The sequence below is a fragment of the Hemitrygon akajei genome, chromosome 14, assembly GCF_048418815.1.
Source record: "Hemitrygon akajei chromosome 14, sHemAka1.3, whole genome shotgun sequence".
In the NCBI taxonomy this organism is placed as follows: Eukaryota; Metazoa; Chordata; class Chondrichthyes; order Myliobatiformes; family Dasyatidae; genus Hemitrygon; species Hemitrygon akajei.
In genome coordinates, this window is record NC_133137.1 from 6,557,784 (window position 1) to 6,568,818 (window position 11,035).

Below are 11,035 nucleotides of genomic sequence, written 5' to 3' on the forward strand. Positions count from 1 at the left end.
CACATCTCAAGTTTGCAAAAGACCACCTGGATGTTCTACAATGCTTCCTGGACAATGTTCTGTGGACTGATGAGACAAAAGTTGAACTTCTTGACAAAAATCAATATTGCTATGTTTGGAGGGAAAACAGCAGCACCAAAACCTCATCCCAGACTGTGAAGCATAGTGGAAGGAGCATCATGGTTTGGAGCTGCACAGCTTACAATCGTTGAAGGAACAATGAATTCAAAATTGTAACAAGACATTTTATGGGAGAATATCAGAGTAGTGGTCCTTCACCTGAAGCATATTAGAAGTTAGATAATGCAACAAGACAACGATCCAAAAGACAAGAGTTAACAACAGAATGGTTTAAAAAGAAGAAAAGTCATCTTTTGGAATGGCCGAGTCAAAACTACAGAAATGTTGTGGAAGGACATGAAGCAGTTCATGTAAGAAAGTCCACCAACATCCTAGAGTTGAAGCAGTTTTGTAAGGAATGGCCTAAACCTCCTCCAAACTGATGTGCAGGACTGATCAACAGTTACCAGAAATGTTTTGCTGAAGTTATTGCTGTACAAGGGGATCACACCAGTTACTGAAAAGAAAGGTTCACATTATTTCCCCAACAAATGTGTGTAATATTGGATTATTTTTCTCAATAAATAAATGAACAAGTATGTTTTTAGTGTTATTTACTTAATTGAGTTCTCTATCTAGATTTCAGACTTGCGTGAAGATCTGATCACATTTTAGGTAATATTTATGCAGAAATAGAGAAAATTCTATAGGGTTCACAAACTTTCGAGCACCACTGTGCAGGCTGATAGATTCTTGATTAGTTAGGGTGTCAAACATTACAGGGAAAAGGCAGGAGAATGGTATTGGGAGAGGTTATAAATCAGCCTTGATGGAATGGTGGAGCAGACTTAATGGGCTGAATTACCTAATTATGCTCCTTTGTTTTATGGTTTAATGATCTTATATTGCATTTGTTAATGTGACATGTATCAATTGGTGCAGTTTCTGAGCATTATTAAGTAATATATGATAACAGATCAAATTGTGGAATATTTGGGCAGACATTTAAGAGCCTCATTAGAAAGGTATCAACATACGCTGAATGCTGGAGGAACTCAGTAGGTCAGGCAACATCCGTGGAGGGAAATGAACAGTCGACGTCTTGGGCTGATACCTTTCATTGGGGCTGGAAAGGAAGGGATAGAACCCAGAATAAAGAAATGGTGGAGGTGTACGTGCTGGCAGATAATAGGTGAGGCCAAGAGAGAGGGGGAGGGTAGGTGGGTAGGAGAGGGGGAATTGAAAGGGAATAATCTGAGAAGCTAGATGGTGATAAGTGGAAGAAGCAAAGACTGAAGAAAGAATCTGATGGGAGATTAGGCCCTCAGCAATTGAAAGCAAGGCTTCAAGGATGCAACAAGGAGAAGTCAGAGATGGAGGAATGCATATTTCTGGAACAGTTATAGGATCAGAAAGTTCAAAACTCATGAGTAAAATAGAGATTCTTGAGGACCAATAATAAATATGGAATCTAAGCAGAGACACGAGATTCTGCAAATACTGGAAAATCTTGAGCAACATACAGAAAATGCTGGGGGAACTCAGTGGGTCAGATAGCATCTATGAAAGGAAAAAAACATTTTGATTTATTGGGCCAAAATATTGACTGCTTCTTTCCCTGCATAGACACTGCCTGAATTGCTGCGTTTCTCCAGCATTTTAAGCATGTTGTTCTTAGCTGCTAGGTTTGAGAAGATGGGTGAAGAGTCAATGGAGCAAAAATCTGCCTTGGTATTATAATAGAAAAGTGACTGCCTCTCCATAATTGAACCTGGCAAAACTTCATCCAAGTAATAAAATAACCGATCACTTTGTGTTGTCACCCAGTGTTTGCAATGTTGTAAGTTATTCCAAGATATCTTTGGATAGATATGTGGTATAATGGGAAACCACTTCCCAGTGGAAAATGTAAGACGTATATATGGTGCCAGGGCTATAGAAAACAGGTTATGACCCTGTTCTCACCCCTGAATATACCCAAATCTCAGCTGTAATGAACTGGGAAAATCAAATTCCACACCAAGTGAAAATCTTCAGGTCTGTTCGTGATTCCTGCTAGTAAGTTTAAAGCTACTAATGCAATGTTAATAAATACAGAACTAATCATCTAGATGTGCAGTTTAATCATGAGTAGATGGAGCCTTGGGAATTAAATAGAACAATGTAAAGACTTACCCTTATGTGCTGATGACTTATCTCTGTTTATTCATTCCTATGACTCTATAAATTCATTTAAAAAGTCCAAATTTGCTTTAATTTATTCCATGTTGAATTACAACAATCTGATTAGTAGGAATAATTTAAGAAATGACTAGGAAGTTCAGCACTGATTGATTGCATCATGAAGTATTCATCTGCACCTTAAATGAAATGGTACAACAAAAAGATAATATTCATTAACTTGTGTATGTTCTGCTAAACTGTTAGAGTATTGTATTACACTTAACAAAATGCCATCATGGGGAACATAATTGAAAATACTTTGAAATGGGTTTATATTTGGGTTTTGGGTATTTGATCCTCCACAGTATTCCGTGTGGGAATTTAAACTGGAGGTGGCAGTGTTTTTTTTTTACGAGGTGGAGTTGCGAGCTTGACATCAACCCGGCACAGATGGAGAGCATGCTCGGAAGCGGTCTGCCACTGGATCGAACTCGGGAACCTCCATTCTCAAGCCCAGCGCTGATCTCCCTGCGCCACCAGCTGACTTATTTAACACACTTTAAGCCTGAAAACTATTTGCTTATAAACACACAACACCCAGGCTAACAGTATGCTACTGAGGGAGTGCTGCACTGTTACAGGTGTGGGGTGAGAACCAGGTCTATTAACACTGACATACTATACTGTATGTCATGAAATTTGTTATTTTGTAGCAGCAGTACAGAGCAAGACATAAAAATTACTGTAAGTTACAAAAATAAATAAATAGAATGACAAGGTGGTGTTCATAGGCCCATAGACTGTGCAGAAATCTGATGATGGAGAGAAAGAAGCTGTTTTTAAAGCACTGAGTGTGGGACTCCAGGTTCCTGAACCACGACCTTAATGATAGTAATGCGTATAAGCCATGTTCCAGATGGTGAGGGTCCTTAATGATGGATCCCTTTTTATGATGATAGGGAGGCTTGTGCCCATGATGGAGCTGTCTGAGCCTTCAGTCATCTGCAGTCTCTTATGAGCCTGTGCATTGGAGCCTCTCTTTGGTGACATACCAAATCTCCTCAAGCTACTAATGAAGCAGAGCTGCTGCCATGCCTTCTGCATGATTGCGTCAGTGAGCTACGTCCAGGATAGATCCTTTGAGATGCTGATACCCAGGAACAGGCTGCTCACCCTTTCCACCACTGAGCCCCTCAGTGAGGTCTAGTGCAGGTTCTCCCAACTTCCCCTTCTTGAAGTCCACAATTAGTTCCTTGGTCTTGCTGACATTGGATGCGAGGTCATTGTTGCAACGTCACTCAACCAGCCGATCTACCTCACTCCCAGATGCTTCCGTCTGCGATTCTGCCAACAACATGACGCCATCAGTGAATTTATAGATGGTGTTTAGCCGTATAGTCATGTGACCACTTTTCAAAAGGTCATAGCAATTGTTGATTCACACTGACTGATCATCATAATGATTTTGGTATTCAGCCAGTACTGATTATGCTGTTCATTGTTTGAAAGCATCAGCCTTTCACCAGTTAAGCCAACCAGCAACTACCTAAAGCTCCCTGCATCCTTAGAATGTGTCATGGGTTGCTGGATGGGCATCTAGAAGGGGTTCTCTGGCTATGATAGGTTCTGGAAGTCATTCTAAATTATGAAAACCTGAACTTTGAGAATAAACAAGCTGTAAGGTTACCAATGAAGAGTTTGATAGAGAAGAATTTAAAAAAATCAAAAATGCATAATAAAAGACCAAAAAATTAAAGATGAAAGATGCAGAAAATACCAAGGGAAACTAGAAACAATCTGACACATTACAGAATCCTATAGCAATTTAACTCAATCTGATCACTTACATAGGCACAATCAAGTGGTAAACATCACTGATCAAAATCCTGCTTTAAAGTACTAACTCATAAAAGACACCATACTTTAATATAAATACAAGCCGGATCCAGTTGTAGAGTCAAAGTCCTACAAATTATATTATGTCATTGCATTATTACAGATAGGACAATCCATAATAACCATCTGGATGTAATAATACAGGATAAACAAGCAAGAATCACTTAATAGAAACAGCCATTCCAAACACACATAACATACAGAAATCAATAAGTGAAAAAAAAAACACCAGAAATATGCTGAATTAAAAGAGGAAACTGAAAGGCTATGGAGCATGAACAGGGTATATACATTATCCCAATAGTAATATCTACAACTGGTATCATCCCAAAATCTCTACATAACAGCATTAAACAGTTAGGCCTACACAGCAATATTTATGTAAATCTCTAGAAAGCCACACAATATTAAACACCGCTAGTTAAGAGGACTAGAACACAAAAGCAAAGAATTAATGTTGAGACTTAATAAAGCACTGGTGAGGCCTCACTTGGAGTACTGTGAGCAGTGTTGGGCCCCTTATCTTAGAAAGGATGTGCTGAAACTAGAGAGGGTTCAAAGGAGGTTTAGGAAAATTATTTGAAGATTGAATGGCTTGTCATATGAAAAGCATTTGATGGCTCTGGGCCTGTATTCACTAGAATTCAGAGGAATGAGAGGTGACATAATTGAAACCTATCGGAATGGTGAAAGGCCTTGATAGAGTGGATGTGGAGAGGATGTTTCCTATGGTGGGAGAATCTAAGACCTGAGGATAAAGCCTCAGATTAGAAGGTCATTCTTTTAGAATGGACGTGAGGAGGAATTACTTTTGCCAGAGAGTGGTGAATCTGTGGAATTTGTTGTCACAGGCAGCTGTGGAGGCCAAGTCTTTATGTATATTTAAGGCTAAGGCAGAGGCTCCTATATCTTACATTCTTATGGAAATCTGCAGGGCAAATTTTACTTACACTGATATTTGTAGGTGCTGGAATGGGCTATCAGGAATAGTGGTCGAAATGAATATGGTAGTGATCTTAAAAAGTTCTTATGTAGACAAGTGATTACTCAAGGAATGGAAGGGTATTGATTATGTACAGACAGTTGTATCGCAAACATTGTGGCCCAAAGGACCTGATTGTGTGCTTTACTGTTCAACGTTCTCTGTTGTACATTCTGTGAATGCACAATGCTGATTAGTTGACTTTTGTACAGAATGCTGCATAATTGCAATGCATTTTGTATATTGTACTGGCTTTTATTGTTGCGCAGTGGCCAATTGAGTGCTACCAGGATTAGATGGTATGAGCTATGGTTGTCATTAATCGAGAAGATAAGATGTGAGGCATCTGCTTGTTCCACCATCAAATGTCATGATTAAAGTCCCGGTAATCCTCTGGACTTCTCTACATTATGACATTATTGCCTTTGAAGACTCTAAATTAATGTCTTTTCGTCTTTGGTAATTTTGGCTTCTTTCCCCAATCCCCTTTCCTACTATTTTCCCTTTTATCCCCCCCCCCTCTAATTGGCAATGCAGTCTTCATTCCACATTCTGGGTACCCTCTCACCCCTTCTTTTCTCCTTACCTGCCTACTACCTCCTTCTGCTTCCCATCTTACTTTCCTTTTTTCCATTGTCCTATTAGATTCCTCCTTCATCAGCCCTTTATCTCTTCCTTTTATTGCCCCCCTGCTTCTTGCTTCATCCTCTCTCCCCCATTCATCCATTTTCCTCCTCAACTGATCTCTCCTATCATCTGCCAGCTTGTATTCCCCCCCCCCCCCCACCTCCTTATTTTGGCTTCTGCCCCCCTCCTTTCCAGTCTCGGCTCAAAACGTCAACTGTTTATTCCTCTCCATAGATGCTACCTGGCTTGCTAAGTCCCACCAGCATTGTGTGCATGTTGCTAAGCTCTGAGGAAGTTTTTTTTTCCTGAAGGCAAGGGTCATCACACAGATGTGGGCTGTGCTGTGTTTGTGATTTTTTTTTAAAGCTCAGTGCTCATACACAAATAGAGAATTGTTTTCTGTTTGTATCACCCCATTAGACAGATCCAACAGTTTCTGTACATGACACACTAAAGCACATTTTCCAGTTCATGGCTCTCAGTATTTGTCGTGCATATGGCTGTACCCAGCAGAAAATCTTTCCTTTAGTAAATGCTGAGCAGCTAATCAACAGTGTTACTTGTATAAATTGTACACTTCTTTCCTGGGATCTTGAAATTGGACTGGATAACTATCAATATTTATTTGTTAAACATTCTCACATGAAAGGGCTTTACCCACTCTTTCAAGATATACTTGCCTTTTCATTTTAACAGGTTGAAACTTGCCTGATAGATACCAGCGTGGCTCTGCAATAGTCCAGGTTCTCTCACCTTTCAATCAACAATGAAAGGAGGATTTACTGCGTCTCACCTTTGTTTTCTGGTTGTGTGGCAGCTAGAGTGGTGGACTGGCTGACCAATCGCCAAGGTGGCCACCTTCCAACTGACCGCTCATCACTGATGCTGAGAGCTGGGAACTGCAGCCTCCATGGTGTCAGGCAGCCTCTTCAATTCAGTGGTCTGGCTCCGCTGAAATTTTTTTTAATGCAACTGGAGTGCTGAGAAGTGAGAGGTGAATGAGATCCTGGGCATTCCCAGGAAGTATGGCTCGGTCTGGGCTCGGAGAGACTGGTGGGTTGGAAGGATGTCAGGTTTGGAAGGGGATAGGGAGTGAATTGGTAAACATCATCCATGCGGTAGTGATACAGTACTTGGATGAATTATCCCAGGCTTCAAGACTACCACTAATTTTCTTTGCCTTGCACGCATTCTCTTTCACTTCTTTAGTTCATTTAATTTTCTTCCTTACTGAGATGCATTTTTACTGAGTGTCATGAGTTTCTTCCTTAAGTCTCTGCCGTTGCTTGCCTACTGTTTTTCTTCCTAATCTATTGGCCCAACTCCATCCACATCACATTGTCATTACCTTTAAGTTAAAAAGAGTTTATTTTTATTTCTATTACAGTCGCAACTAGGAAAAGGCTCTTTCAGCCTGACAAGCTGCACCACCCAGCAACACACCCTAGCCAAATCACAGGACAATTTGTAATAATTAAGCTAACAACCGGTACGTCCATTGGAATGTGGGAGGAAAGCGGAACAGACACCTTTACCAGTATGTCTGTTGTGGGTGACATTCTTCCACTCAGGTGGGTGTGATGTTTGTAAATTAGGCACTGGAGAGTTGGGGTAGGATTCCCAGAGTTTTACACTTTTAACTCTTCCATGTTACCTACTTTAAAATTATTCTCATTTTTGTATGTATGGAGATTAAACTCCTCATTGTTAATAATTGATAATACTGTTCTTCTTGGGACAAACAGATGACGTGGATGATTGAAATGTTTCACTAATATAACTCTGGTGCATTATGAACTGGTCATTTTCATGGAAAACAATGTTCCAAATTGTCTTGGTTATTATTAAAGACAAGATTAGATAGTGTGAATAGTACTTACCAATTTTTTTGGGCACATCATCATCTATAGTGTAGGCCCCCATTAGTCTCGATAGACCATGGATTTGCACCTTGGAAAGTTCCAGGGCGCAAGCCTGGGCAAGGTTTTTTTTATGGAAGACTGGCAGTTGCCCTCTCCACACCACCGATGTTGTCCAAGGGAAGGGCATTAGGACCCATACAGCTTGGCACCGGTGTTGTCGCAGAGCAATGTGTGGTTAAGTGCCTTGCTCAAGGACACACACGCAGCCTTAGCCAAGGCTCGAACTAGCGACCTTCAGATAACTAGACGAACACGCCTTAACCACTTGGCCACGCACCAACACGCCAACAACATCATCTAGCAGGGGGCCAAAGAAAGTATATGGGATTCTTTTGTTCTTGTAGACTATTCTGTGACTTTGCCTGTGGAACCCCCAGATATAAACTATGATTTGCACAATAGTGCTCTATTCTGATGATCAATGCTATTTCCCTTGCAATTCATGCAGTTTAAACATGAAGAAAGCTCACCCAGTAATGAATTCACAACCATGAACAGGAGCAAGCTTATGAATGAGTAGAAATATGGTAGCAGCAATTAACAAAGAACACACCCACAAAGAGAGGTTTAATATTCATTCATAAAATAGGGCAACAAAAATCTGCTGTTAGTTTTAATTTTTTTCTGCAAACATTTTAAACTTACCCCACAAGCATAAATATGTAACAAATTCTAAAAACTATTGTAAATTTGTGTTTGGAATGTGAATGGCATCAATATAAGATGTATCCCTCTAAGGAAAGCCCAGCATTTATTGTCAAATCCTAATTGTTATTTGAACTGAATGGCTTGCTAGGTCATTATGGAGGCAGATGATTCTGAAGTCACAATGGAATATCAGATGTTGCTCCTCTAAACTGAGGGTGGCCTCATCGTGGGAGTAGAAGAAGCTATGGACTGACGTGTAGGAACGGGAATGGGGAATCACAGAATCATGGAATTCTGTCTGTGATTTCCCTGTCCTTTCATCCCTCTCCGCTGATCTCCCTCTTGGCACTCATCCCAGCAAGTGGAACAAGAGCTGCACCTGCCCATTCACCTTCTCTCTCACCTCCATTCAGAATTCCAACCAGTTCTTCCGGGTAAAGCAACACTTCATCAGCAAGTCTGTCGGGGTTATCTGCTATATCCGATGTTCCTGGTGCAGCTTCTGCTACATCAGTGAGATCCATCGTAGATTGAGGACCACTTTGTCTACTCACCTCTCCTATCAGATTCAGTCTTCATCAGTCTTTTACCTTTTCCTCCTATTTCCTCCCAGCGTCTCACTTCCCCACCCACATACCTTCCCCTTCACCAGGCTTCACTTATCACAGTCCATCACATTCCAGCTGGTACTCCTTCCCCTCCCTTACATCTTATTATTATCCCTTCCTTTCCCTTCCTGATGAAGGGTCTAGGTCCAAAATGACGGGTTTTTACTCCTCTCCATAGATGCTGCCTGACTTGCTGAGTCACTCTAGCATTTTGCATGTGTTACTTTGGATTTCCGGCATCTGCAGAATCTCTTGTGTTTTTATGTCTTTTTGAAAGTTGGTTTCATATTTTGAAACTAGCACAGTGGGATTTGCTTTCACAAAACTTAAAGATTGTTGGTCAAGATTTTGTGACAAAAGCATAGCACAATCATTCAAGAAACAAGGGGAATTCTAAGACTCATATTTGTGCCTGTAATAGATTGCACTTCCAGTAATTTTAGTATTTTGTAAAGATCTGTGGACAAAATTGAACATTGTGCAATTGATCCACACTTCTTACCTTATGATGGAGGGATGATCATTGATAATGTAGCTGGAAAGAGTTGGCCTAGGATACTTCACTGAGAAACTCATGATGTGATTTTCTGGGCTACCACAATTATATTCTATGTGAATGTTATGACATCAAATTTTCTAACGTTTTCCTCTTGATACCCATTGACTTCAGCTTTTTTTTTAACCAGGGCTTCTTGATACAGCACTAATTGATGCTATTACTCTCAGCTCTTCTCTGCAATTCATCTCTTTGATCCATGTCTGAACACAATGTTGTGCTGACCACGTAACCTATTCTAGAAGCTCCACGGTGGAACCTCCCCCTCCTGGTTTCACCTATCACCTACTACCTTGTACTTCTTCCTCCCCTCCTCCACCTCCTTACTCTGAATTCACCCTTTTCTTACCAGACCTGATGGCCCAAAACGCCGACTGTTTACTCTTTTCCATGACTGGCCTGCTGAGTTCCTCCAGTATTTTGTGTATGTTGCTATGTTGGTATTTGCCTTTCTTCTTGGAGAAGAACGGAGTGCTTAAAAGTCACAATGGAGTGGAAATTAACCTTTGGGCTCTAGTGCTAATAATCTCTCACTGAAGTCAACAAAACGAAAAATGTGAAGGTGAACATAGTGTAACAACTGTTACTCCCAATTACATTTTAGACTTAAGCTAAAAGGTAAATTTCTTTCCCAATACTATATCATGGTAACACACACAAAATGCTGGTGGAACACAGCACACCAGGCAGCATCTATAGTAAGAAGTACAGTTGATGTTTCGGGTTGAGACCTTTCATCAGGACTAACGGAAAAAATAGATAGTAGGAGATTTGAAAGTGGGAGGGGGAGGGGGAGACCTGAAATGATAGGAGAAGACAGGAGGGGGAACGATTCCTCTGGAAGAAATGCCGTTATTAGGGGTTGTTTTGGAGAGGGATGCAAAAGAATAGTGTTTCCACTGTTTTTGCACTTTGATGAGTTCAGACTTGTAATCTGTTGCTCACAATAGGGCAGATGTTGCAATTAATGTTATTAAGTTAAATGTTTAGTGCAGCAGTTTCTGGCAGAGGTATGCTAAGGAATGTAGTTGTGTAGATTAGAGTATACAAGCCAACTCCAGTTCCAACTTCTCATGAATCTGAACTTCTTAGTGTATCTGGTGAATTTCTGAATTTGCCCTGGAGAGTTCAGGCATTTATCATATATAGCAAGAAACTCAATGTCCTAAAATGTAGATTTGCCCCAGGGCCCCAGTTCATAATTTGAAAGTTTAAGATTATCCAAGGTTTTGGGGATCCAGTGAATTGGTTGTTCCATTATGTCATATAATGTCCTCTAGATGGCAGGTCCAATCAGAGACACAAGCTGTTCCTCCAACACTTTCTGAAGGTTGAGGTAAATGTGACAGCACGATGCAGGAATGCAGATATCAGAAAGAAGGCGGGGTGGAGCAAGAGCTGGTGAGCAATAGGTGAATGCAGGCAACAACACACACAAAATGCTGGTAGAACACAGCAAGCCAGGCAGCATCGATAGGGAGAAGCGCTGTCGACATTTCGGGCCAAGACCCTTCGTCAGGACCAACCGAAAGGAAAGATAGTAAGAAATTTGGAAGTAGTGGGGGGGGGGGGG